Raw genomic sequence first — 12,647 nt, 5'->3', positions numbered from 1 at the left:
ATTTTATGTATGTGTAAAAGCAGCTTACTTTGTAAACTTATTTTTTTTCCCTTGTAGACACTGTAATTCCTAGTTTAATGATTGTTTGCTCTCTGCCATTGAAAAACTTTACTCAATCCACAGCAAAAAAAAATAGTATTTCAACCAGTGGGAGTATAAATTTAATTACATGATCCAAATATTGATTGTTTGTGATTTCCACTCGCACCCCCTCCCTAAGTTGAAATGCCGGGTCGGTCCCCAGGATCGGTGAGGCCTTCTGCTCTTGGCCTGCCCACTAAAAGATTTTGGCTGTTGACCTAAACCACACACCCTGGGCCGAGATGGAACAGTTTGGTGGCACAGTGACACAGTGGTAGAGTTGCTGCCTTACAGTGCCAGAGAGCCAGGTTCCATCATGACTACGGGTGCTTGTCTGTACAGAATTTGTACGTTTTCTCTGTGACCTGTGTGGGTTTTCCCCAGGAGCTCCGGCTGCATCCCACACTCCAAAGACGTACTGGTTTGTAGGCTAATTGGCTTGGAAAAATTGTAAGTTGTCCCGAGTATGTGTAGGATAGTGTTAATGTGCGGGGATCGCTGGTCGGCATGGACCCGGTAGGATGAAGGGGCTGTTTCTGCACTGTATCTCTAAACTAAACTAAACTAAACTACAAGTTTGAGTGGGTACAGTCAAAATAGACAAATATTTCAAACACAGATTATTAGACTTCAGTGGGTGTCTACAAAGGCACATTAAACAATTGCAATACAGTGGGCACAACATTTTTTTTATGAACCAGCCTTTAAGAAACTCAATAGTATATATATCCCAAGGCGTCATTGACTGCTGAGCAGGCCTCAGGTGAAGTAAAATCTTTGCGGTGTGCATTCTGCCAGTTCAGAGCATACAAAGGATATTGGATACATCTTAGGCAACAGACAGCTCTAGGGAGTTGCAGGTGAGAGAGAACTGGTGTTGGATGTGAGGGCTGGAGATTATAAAGGTCATGGCAAGGGTTGCAGAGAAGGGAGAGAGAGCTACACTTTTCAGTTAGTGGTGGGTTAGTCAAGTGTAACACAGGGATTTTGAGCTGGCGACACCTACTCCAGAGATGCTTATTCATCATCGTCGATCTCATCACACACACACTCATGTTCTGCAGTTCAGACACACCGCCCGTTCTGCATTGAGACAGGAGCAAAATCCTTAGGACGCTGGAAATTTGAACTAAGAGCAATAAATACATCAAGTCCGGCAGCGTGAGTTGAGAGAGAAACAGTATAAACATTATAAACATTGATGAACTTTGTCAGAGCTACAGTACATAATTAATTGGGATGATTAGTTTGAATCTGTGATAAAAGTTTTTCAAGTTAAAAACGTGCATGAAACTTGCATCAATTTGCATGAAGCACTAGATCAAAAGACTAAGTATTAAATACTGAATCTCCCAAAACGACACTACCCAGCACAGCCAAAATTGCCTTCCCCCTCTGCACCAAATACACATTCTGACCAAAATGTACATTTTACACTCTATGAGAAGCTTCCTACTTAAGGCCATCCATCTTGTGTGAATACTCAGTGCTGATCGGCAGAAACTTTACTCATCTTTTCGCATCATACCAAACTTCTAGTATCACCCATTTGCTTTTCTCTCCACAAATGCTACCTAACTTGGTATTTTCTGATTTCCATTCTTCAGTACTTTGCTTTTAATACAAAGAATATTACTGTGCCTTAACACATGAGATAATAAAGTATTTCATTACATTCCATGTTTCAGACAGATCCTGGCGACAAGCATCGCCAACAATAATCAGTCTGAATATTTCCCATTGACATTGAATGGCATTATCATTATTCATCAATATCCTGTGGGGGAACTTAATTACTGTGGTTCCAAGAATATTTCAGAGGTTGCATAATCCTGAACCCACAAAGACCATCCACCATCTGTTAACACGTTAGGGTCACAAAATAATTGTTCTAATTAACTGTATTAGTAAGGCTTACCAGACAATGAATAAGCTGGAAATCATTCAGAACAAAGCAGAACTCTTGAACACTGACCACATCTTGCACCATCATTTTCACTGGTGTCCACCAGTGGTTGCAGCACATACCATCCAGTAGATAAACATCAGCAATTTGTTGACGAGTCCTTAAAGCTGCGACCATGTCTAGATACAAGGACAACCATTACTTGGGTGTTTGAACATCTCCCTGGCTGCCTACAAGTCATACACCACCATGGCCAGGATATATTAGAACTATAATTTAGATTGTAATTCACAATGGTGGAGTTCAACAGTTAACAGTTAAGGGCGGCACAGTGGCGCAGCGGTAGAGTTACTGCCTTACAACGCTTACAGCACCAGAGACCCAGTTCGATCCCGACTATGTACAGAGTTTGTACGTTCTCCTAGATCTTCGGTTTCCTCCCACAGTCCAAAGACATAATCTCCACCCAACTATAGTTACCCAACCAGATGCAACTAAATTTAAAGTAGCTCTTTCTTTCCAATAACCCTTTCTGGCTTAAAGTCCTCCCTTTACCACCTCCAGTTTAAATTCCATTTGGAATATTTTGGAAGACCAAGAAACCAAGAACCAAGACGTACAGGCTTGTAGGTTAATTGGCTTTCTATAAATGTAAATTGTCCCTAGTGTGCATGGGATGGTGTAGGTGTGTAGGGGATCGCTGGTCGGAGTGGACTTGGTGGGCCGAAAGACCTGTTTCCACACTGTATCTCTAAGCTAAACTAAAACTAAACAGCATTGAGAGAATTATTTTAATCCAAGCACCACATCGTATCAGGAAGTCAGCTCCTCAATAGCCTCTCCCCTTGAATTGTAACCTCATGGCAAAGCCTACCTCCCAAGTTACTAAAATTAAAGAATACTCCAAACTTCATTGTGAGCCATTCCAGTTACCACGTGGTCGTCATGTATAGGAAAGCACTGCAGATGCTGGTTTATACCAAAGATAGACACAAAATCTTGGTGTAACTCAGTGGGTCAGGCAGCATCCCTGGAGAAACAAAAATAGGTGACGTTTTGGGTCTGAAGAAGGGTTGTGACCCAATACATCACTCAATCGTTTTCTCCAGAGATGCTGCCTGACCCATTGAGTTACACCAGCATTTTGTGTCTATCATGTGGTCATCATGCAGTTTTTGGTCACCTCAATATTTGTATGAGAATAAACTATGCATAGAAGATCCAATCCAATCAGTGGTTGAAAATTTGTCATATCCAAATGAGAGCCCATACGTTAATAGTGTGACCCTTGTGTTTGCCTTTGTCCCTTTGCCAATTTCCTTTATCTATGTGGGGATCCTTGGAGATTACAGCTAGGGTAGTGAGTTATTGTTGATTTGGCAAGAAGAAAGATTTCAAGCAACTGCTCTCTGGAAAATTGCCCCTAATGTTTAGGGAGCGGATGAGAAAGTGAGATAACGTAGAACTAGTCTGAATGGGTGATCGATGGATGGCGTGCACTAGGTGGGCTGAAGGGCCTGTTTCCCTGCTGTATTTCTAAACAAAACTAAACTCTGCAGCTTAGCTTTGAAATTCTCCAGTCTGCCAGGAGTGAATGACTAGGAGCACAGGGGTGGCAATAAGGATATTGCTTTCAAACTCAACAAAGCAGGTCTACCCTTGAGGGCAAGGCAGAAGCATTCCTCGTAACCCACTGGAGGGCAGAATGCTGGAAAGCCAAGATCCGCTCAACAATCCTCTAAACATCTGCACTTGAAGCAGCCATGGCAGCAACCTAAGCTTTGCGGAGAAAATCAGAGCTTCCATTGCAACATCCAGTGTGGAGATGGTGCTGTTCATCACTTCAGTGAAGAGCAAGGTCTGCAGTTTGCACCAAACCACCACAGCCTCAAGTATCCAGTCAGGATATTCTGATCAAGCAAAGCTGCACAGCATACAGCAATAAATTCCTCACTCCTCTTGCTTTTAGTGAGGCTATCCTGTACTTTTACATTCCCTTTTAGGAACAAATTGCTGTTTATTCTACTTTCATAACAGTTAATGCTCCATTTAAGTCAAGGGTTCCCAACCTGGGGTAAATTTCACCTACTCAGGAGGTAAATACGTTGATTCTGGTTTTGTACATATTTTTTCTCATTGACTGACTGTGTTTGGTTCTGGTATACCGGTATCTGTTCAGCATTAGTTGTTCATAAATAAGTGAAATAACATTGTTACATGCTATTAAAGTTGCCTGGGGTAAACGGGATGAAAAAGGTTGGGAACCCCTGATATGAGTATATATTGGCATATGTACATATATGTGTGTGAACACTGGTGGTAGGGAGGGAAAACATTCCAGTAAACATTGATTTTCTTTGTTTATTATATGTTATCTATTGTGTTTAGAGGCCTGTTATGCTGCTGCAAGTAAGAATTGTTCCATTGTTGGTCCATATGACAACTAAACCCTGCTGTCTCAACTCCGTGTTCACAATTGTAATTCCTTATTAAGACATACTCTCGTAGCCCATTTACTGTTAATTGCATCTAATGGATAGATTGAGACAGATTTAAACATTGAAACATAGTTAGTTTTAATGAACATAAACAGTAGAGCACAGGAACAGGCCCTGCGGCCCACCATGTCTGAGCCAACTATGATCTAAACTAATCCCACCTGCCTGCACATAGTCCGATTCCCTCTATTCCCCGCCTATTCATATGTCTGCATAAATGCCTCTCTAATGTCGCTATTGTGTTTTCTTATAGCACCTCCACTGGCAACGCATTCCACCTATCACTCTCTGTGTTAAAAAAAAAATTGTCTTAAGCAACTCGTTTAAACTTTCCCCCTCTTACTTTAAGCCTATACCCTCTGGCATTTGAACTTTCCATCCATTGAAAAATACTTTGACTGTCTACCCTATCTATGCAACTCATCATTTTGTATACTTCTAACAGGTGGCCCCTCAGCTTCCAATGCTCCAGGGAAATGAATCCAAGTTTGCCCAACTTCTCCTAATCACCCTGGTAAATCTCTGGTACCATGGAGGAGGTAAACCTGTACTCTCTCCAAAGCCTCTTCGTCCTTCAATTAAAGTGGTGACCAGAACTGCACACAATGAGGAACAAAACTGGCCCTTGATACCAAGTTAAAACTTAGGGAAATTCAGGCCCAATTAAGATCCCTTTCCTGCCAGGATATTTCATAAGACATAGGAGAAGAATTAGGCCATTCGGCCCATCGAGTCTACTCTATCATTCAATCGTGGATGATCTAATATTTGCATTTATTGAGTAAATGTATGCCTTTATTGACAGGAATTTCTGGTTCACAAGTCTGGAATTCTTTATCTCACACGGGGCCATTCAATTGAGAAAATAGATAATTGCAGCAAATCATTGTCAATAAGAGTTCCGTTTGAGAAGAGGATTTTTATACTCAAAGGACAATGTATCAGTATGGAGGCAATTGAAGTGCACAAGGAAAAGCCATGCCAGCAACAAAATACTTGGTTATAAAGCCTGAGGCTATTCCTCTGCACCACCTAGTGGCACTGTTGCCTCAGGCAATGCTTCGAGCAAATAGTTGGCTCTCTGACCGTTTGCGTTCACAATACTTAGCACTTGGCTGCATCAGTGGCCATTGCTTACTTGCAAGAAGGCAATTCTGGTTGACAAGGAACATACAGTTCTAACTACTGATCAATGACCGATGATGATGAGGATGTAAAGATCAAAGGCACTTCAAAAATTTACAGTAAATATTGTATTTGAACAAGTACAAAAGTTGAGCATTTTAATCATAGAAATCTGAGCTGTTGCAAAGCATTCCTGATCAAAGTCAGAATGTAATGTGAACTACATTTTTCCCTCTTACTATAACACCTACTCCTGACCATTGCTCGTGTTAGGAAAATACCATCATTGTGTGCCCTGAACCATGAAGTTGAGCAGAGCTTTTGCTGTCTTTGTTCATTATGTTTGACATATTGCAATTTTGCTTTTCCAAACAGCTTGTAAACCACAAAAATAATTAACTTTGTAAAGTTGTTGATATAAAAACACCCATTTTTGAAAGGGAATAATAAAGGGAGGGGTTAAACAGGGCTGCTAAAGCATATCGTATATCACAAGAGAGGGAAAAACAGATTTAAAGTTCTGATTGATTCATACCACATGCTTATTTTGAGCTGTGACACATACTCTTCGACTACAATCAAAATTTCACCAACTCCATGTATGGATCACATTCATAGCTCCATTGAATAGAAATTGACATTTGACATTATTAATTAAGTTTTCACACCATCACATTAAGTTTCAGCATTAACCTCTGCTGTCAAAATCATCGCTAAACCGAGTACTTGAATTAAGAACATTGTTTGAGTGAAGTTGTATAACATTCCTTTGTAGATTTTCATAGCTCTAGGTTTTCCTGTTGGCCTGCTCTTGGTCCCAGATGATGGCATATTCTTCCTATACCTTCTCATGTTCTTGTACCTCCCTCTGATCAAAAACTTCTCATCAAACCCCTACATTCTCATCTATGTCCCTTAAAACTTACTTTCTTTGCAAAGTCATTCCAGGTAGGGTATCCTTTTTCAAACTAGATAATTTAATTGTGCACATTCTACCATTTCATCCCAAATTATATCTGAGCATGGAAATAAGAAGCATAATGTGTCTTCTCTAGACGAAAGCTCTACTATTCTGCAGATGCATCTTAAAATTCTTTTTTTTTTACCCTTTTACCAGATATTTCCCAAGATGTTTTATCTTTACCTGTTAGATTTGTTATTATGGCTTATTCCCACTGTGGTCTCTTTTAGGATCAGGATTTTACTTTTCAAATAATTCTGTTAAGAATATCTATTCAACTATTGTAGATAGGGAGAATTTTATACACTGCCAGATTCCAGTCTGTTGATTTCTTGATTCCATTTTGATCCTGTAACAAAACTTGATTCATGCTCATGTTAGTTTTAACAAGTTTAGAGATTTGACATGCGGATAAGATACAAGGCCCCTCCTGCCCTTCAAATGGAAGCTAAAATACATTATCGCATTATTGGAAGCACAGATCTTGCCAGCATCTCTCTTGCAACTGCCAAATCTAAAGCAAACCATGATTGTTTATGATTCAAATTATTGTTTGTTGGATTTTTGTTTGCACAGAAAAAGGCTGCAACATTTATTTACAGCAATGAGCACCACACTTGCAAGTTTTCAAACATAAAAGCATTTGCATAAAGGTGTCATTTTCCTCTGTAGTAAAAATCTAAGTGCTGGAGGAACTCAGAAAGCCAGATGATGTTTTAGGTCAGTCTCCCAAAATGACCTTTTCCCTCCAAAAATGCTCCCTGACCCTTTGTGCTCTTCCAGCATTTAGTAATTTTGCTCACGATTCCAGCAACGGCCCTCTCTTGTGTCTTCATCTTTTTCTTTTAGTCCCCTCACGTCCCAATCAGTTTTTTTCCTCTTCGAACTAAACTGCCTGCCTTCAACATGGCCTTCGACTGTGGCAGGCTTCCAAGCATCTGGAGCAGGAGAACCTTGGTAGAAGCCTGGGAACCGGACCTCTGCCAGCTGTGTCCCGTCCCGGGAACACCAAGAGCCTCAGGAAGAACAAAACATGGCCTTTTATGAAGAGAAATGGTAGTGGGTGGGTGGGGTACGATTGAAATTCAGTGACATTTTCGTGGTCATTTTCCAATGCTGTTAAACTTGGGAAGAGTCACTTCATGGCGACAAATTGTCCACTTATTTAACACTGTCGACATAGTCACAAATCCGCCGGCATTCAGTTTCAAACTATAACATTAAAATATTGTTGTTCTATTATGGTCTAAAGGCATTGTAGAATGTTCGAGCACAGAAAAGGAATCTGCATTAGGAGTTTGTCTGTTAAGTCTACATTAGGTGTTTTCCTTACAAGCCTATTCCTGTCTAATTCCAAGCTTCTGCTTTATTCCCCACGCAATTTGACAAGCAACAAGGGATCAGATCTACTTGACAAATATGAGCTGCCTACACTTACCGCCGGCTCACACTACACTAGATCACATATGGTCCAACTGAACTCAATCTTCTCATAATGCTCAGCAAAGTCACGTGTGGGCTTGAACGTGGCAGGTGGTGTCTTACTATCTGGACTGAGTTTGTTGAGGAGGTGACAAAGATGATCGATGAGGGTAGGGTGGTGGATAATTGAGAATGTACATGATATGGATCTGCTGGAGTTGACTGACTGGTAAGTGCCAGACCTATCCAAAATGCCACGATTCTGGATCATGGCAGGGCTTTGAAAGATAGAGTGCAGTCTTGTTAGGAGGTGTGAAGGCAGTATGGTGGTGTGCAAGTAGGAATTACAATATAACTGACATTCAGAAATATCAGAAACAGTTAAAAGTAAATTAAAAACATGCTATTACTTAAAAAAAAACATTAAAAAGCTTAAAGAATTATAAAGCAGTGAAAACTTTACCATTACTTTAGACTTTGGACTTTAGAGATACAGCATGGAAACAAGCCTTTTGGCCCACTGAGTCGGCCCTGACCAGCGATCACCCCATGTCTTTTTTCAAATGAAATGACTTGTAATCTACACTAGGTCACATATGGTCCAACTGAACTCAATCTTCTCCTAATAGCCAGCAAAGTCATGTGTTGCAGGTTGTGTCTTACTAACTTGATCGAGTTTGTTGAGGAGGTGACAAAGGTGATCGATGAGGGAGGGTGGCAGATGTTGCATACATGCATTTTAGTACGGCATTTGATAAAGTCCCTCATGGTAGGCTGATCCAGAAGATGAAGATGCACGGGATTAGCAGTCACTTGGTCATATGGATTCAGATCTGGCTTACTGATAGAAGACAGAGGTTGTGGGGAAAGGACATTATCCAGGCTGGAGGTCTGTGACCAGTGGATTTCTGTAGGGATATGTGCTGTGACACCTGCTGTTTGACTTGGACGTAAACACCAATGGGTTGGTTAGTTGTTTGCAGATGACACCAAGATTGCTGGGGTCACGGACTTTGAGGAATGCTGTCAAGGTATACCGCTGGATATAGACCAGCTACAGTAATGGGCGGAGAAATGGCAGATAGAGTTTAATTTGTGCAAGAACAACGTGTGACACTTTGGATGGTCAAATGTAAGGGGAAAATATACAATTAATGGAATGATCTACAGAATTGAGGTACAGAGGGATCTTGGGATCCAGGTCCATAGCTCCTTGAAAGGGGCAATCCAAGTAGAATAAGTGGTAAATAAGGCATATTGTATGCATGCTTTCATAGGTCAGGGCTTTGAGTATAAGAGTTAGGGTGTCATGATACAGTTGCATAGGACATTGATTAGGCCACATTTGGTCTAATGCAGTTCTGGTCGCCCAATTACAGGAAGGATGTGAAGGCTTTGGATGGAGTGTAGAGGAAATGTACCAGAATGTTCTCTGGGTTAGGGGCTATTAGCTACAGGGAACAGTTGGATGGACTTGCACTTTTTATCTGGAACACCAGGGGTTGCGAGGAGACCTGAAAGAAGTAGATACAATTATGAGAGGAATAGATAGGGTAGACGGAGTCCTTTTTCCAGGATGGAAAATTCAAAACTAGAGGGCATAAGCTTTCAGGTGAGAGGAGCAAAGTTTAAAGGAGATGTGTGGGAAAAGTTTTTTTATACAAAGTGCCTGGAGACACAACACACTTATTAGCTGTGGCTTGTGACTTATGTCCTCTGAATACTGGTGATACCCTGAATGCAGTTGGCTCATGTACTGGAGTAAAATGATGCAAAGCAGGAATTAAAAATAAAATGTGGTGTGACACTGATTTAAGAAAATACAAACTATTGTCCCCTGCATTAACTATTTCGTTCTGCCAGGACCCACCTCAACACTTAAGGGGCTCCAATTCCCTTAGAGGGAATTTGTGTTTAGATGCTGTAATGCCAAATGAGAGTTTGTACATGTCCAGTTGAATTAATTCTGATCTGCTATGTAACTGCAGGACTATTCTCTTGTAAAATAATGTGCACTGTGAAGCTGGCTTGCTACCTAGTTAACTACACTTCAAGCTCTGCTCTAGTTATCTACAAAATTAATAGTGGAGAGGGGAATAAAGGATGGCTTTTTATTTTTAAAATTCACAAAGAGAAATAAAAGAACTGCTTTGCTGAAGGGGATGAGTTAGTATGTTTGGTGTTGATACCGAGGAGAGTTAATCTGGTTGGTGTGAGCCGAGGTTTGAGCAAAGGGAGATCCCAAAAGAACATGCACAAGCTGCTCTGAGGCATAAAAGCTGGGTTTGATAACCTTCTCAGGAGGATTGTGCATGAGTTACCTCAGGCCCTCCAGTCTGCTTCAAACCTGCTGATAGCAGCCAAGCAAAAGCTTCACGCCTTCAAGGCACAAACGGCTAATACCATCCCTCACAGAAGCTGGGACCTTGGAGATGGAGATAGAGCCACGAAAATGAGGATAATAACTTATTATGGAATTGAAAGACGATTTTGTTTTAATAGCTCTGAATGCTAAAATTTTTACTGAATTCTCGAATAAGAAAACTCACTGTCTTTTTTTTTTTTAATCAGCTTAAGGAAACAAAACAAAAGGTTTATTAACAAGGGGACATTATTCCCGTCAATTTTGGGAGCTATGCTTATACAACTTTTACAATGACAAGAGTATAGTCCAATATGTGTAACAAAATAAACTCCACGTTGAAATCAGAGTAGGTGTGTGTGATGTAACATGTGGAGAGAATCAAATAATAACATAAACTGAATGTAGAACATAAACCATAACATTTCATTCATTTTTCTTCACACATTTTTCATATAATGGAAACAAATTTCAGTAACTGGGAACCCCTGCTAACAAAAATAAACGAACCCTATATATAATTCACATTGTTCATACCTCAAGGTGTTCCAGCCTGCTTTATAATCAATGAAACACATTTGAAGTGTAGTGGCCAGTGTAACACAGGCACGGCAGCAGCCAATTTTGAATATAACAAACTCTCACAAACACCAATGTGATAATGATTGGATAATCTTGTCCAGAAATTTATCCCACCTCGATGGAGGCTAAATGTGCTTCACATTAGTCTCTGTACTTTCTCCTCAGCTTCTGAAATCCAGTCAGTGGAACTAAATTTTTGAGACCAGTAGTATGTACACCCGTTGGCTCAAACCAGGGATGAATTTCGAGGCAATCATGATTTTTAGCGATGATAAATATTGGCCAGGGGAAAGGTAATGATTTCTCTGCTCTTCTTCAGAGTAATGTCATTGCAAATGTTGCATCCACCTGATTACATGGAGCTTCAGTCTATTGTTCGAACTGGAGGAAAACCCCAGACAATACAGTGCTACCTCTGCAGCAGCAAACGGCTGTGTTAGATGAGACCCTTTTGTTCTCAGAAGTCTGGAGTGGGACCTGAAACCACAACTTTCTGACTGAGAGATAACATTATCCACTGAGCCACGATTGGCACAGTACAGTCTGCCGTTAACCAGCACTGACAGTGACTGTCATTAGAACGGCTGGGTTAGTTGTACAAAATAACTCACCGCTGCCAACAGAAGGTGATAAATAGACATCTTGCTGGCAATGCCCACGTCACATAAATTAATAGTAGCGGGGCCAAAAAAAAACTGATATTTGAACACCATTGTTTAGTTTAGTTTTAGAGATACAGCACGGAAACAGACCCTTCGGCCCATCGAGTCCGCACCGACCAGTGATCCCTGCACACTATTACTATCCTACACACACTAAGGACAATTTACAATTATACCAAGCACATTAACCTACAAGCCTATATGTCTTTGGAGTGTTGGAGGAAAACAGAGATCCAGGAGAAAACCCACCCAGGTCACGGGGAGAGCAGACAGACTCCATACAGACAAGTACCCATAGTCAGGATCGAACCCGGGTCTCTGGCGCTGTAAGGCAACAACTCTCCCGCTGCGCCACTGTGCTGGCTCAGAGTCCTCCAGCTGAACCGCAGAATAAATTAATTAGCAATTTAATTGGGATAGAATGCTGAATTACAATGTGGAAGCCTGAGTTCACTGACTCTTTCAGAGCAAGGTTCCCTGTCTCATGCGTAGGAAAGAACAGCAGATGCCGGTTTAAATCGAAGATAGACACAAAATGCTGGAGTAACTCAGTGGGACAGGCAGCATCTCTGGAGAGAAGAAATGGGTGACGTTTCAGGTCAAGACCCTTCTTCAGACTGAAGACCCTATCTCATACCGTTTGGGGCAAAAGACCAGTTGTTTATTCCGTCTGGGAAACGAATAGCGAGACCTGGTTGGATATTGATATTTCCAGTGCAAATCAGCTGCCCCTTAGCTGCTGGTTCTATGCCTTAAACCTCATTATCTGACAAGAAGCTGCCCGTGAAGCCCACATACAGGGTATAACGAAACCAAACAACCCTCTGGACCTATGTAGAGTGTACAAAAGAAAAACATAGACAAATGAAGAAAGATAAGCTGAATAACCAAAGGATTTATTTTTGCTGCACATACAACATTCATAAAGAATATTGATTGTCTAAAAAAAACTGTAACAAAATCTTAATACAGTGTTCTGAAGCTCAGGCAGTTAATACATAATATATAAGCCCTGCAACTGTTCAAGTATGTGGTTAGAAATAAAAAT

The 12,647-nt window shown here is 40.9% G+C and overlaps 1 long non-coding RNA gene across 1 annotated transcript in view; it reads left to right on the top strand.

Annotated features, from left to right (window-relative positions):
• Positions 1-12,647, top strand: part of LOC129709736 (uncharacterized) — a 30,123-nt gene that overhangs the window by 1,528 nt on the left and 15,948 nt on the right. The window lies entirely within an intron of this gene.

This window comes from Leucoraja erinacea, chromosome 26, assembly GCF_028641065.1.
Source record: "Leucoraja erinacea ecotype New England chromosome 26, Leri_hhj_1, whole genome shotgun sequence".
NCBI classification, from domain to species: domain Eukaryota; kingdom Metazoa; phylum Chordata; class Chondrichthyes; order Rajiformes; family Rajidae; genus Leucoraja; species Leucoraja erinaceus.
This window is presented reverse-complemented; position numbering and strand designations above follow the sequence as displayed.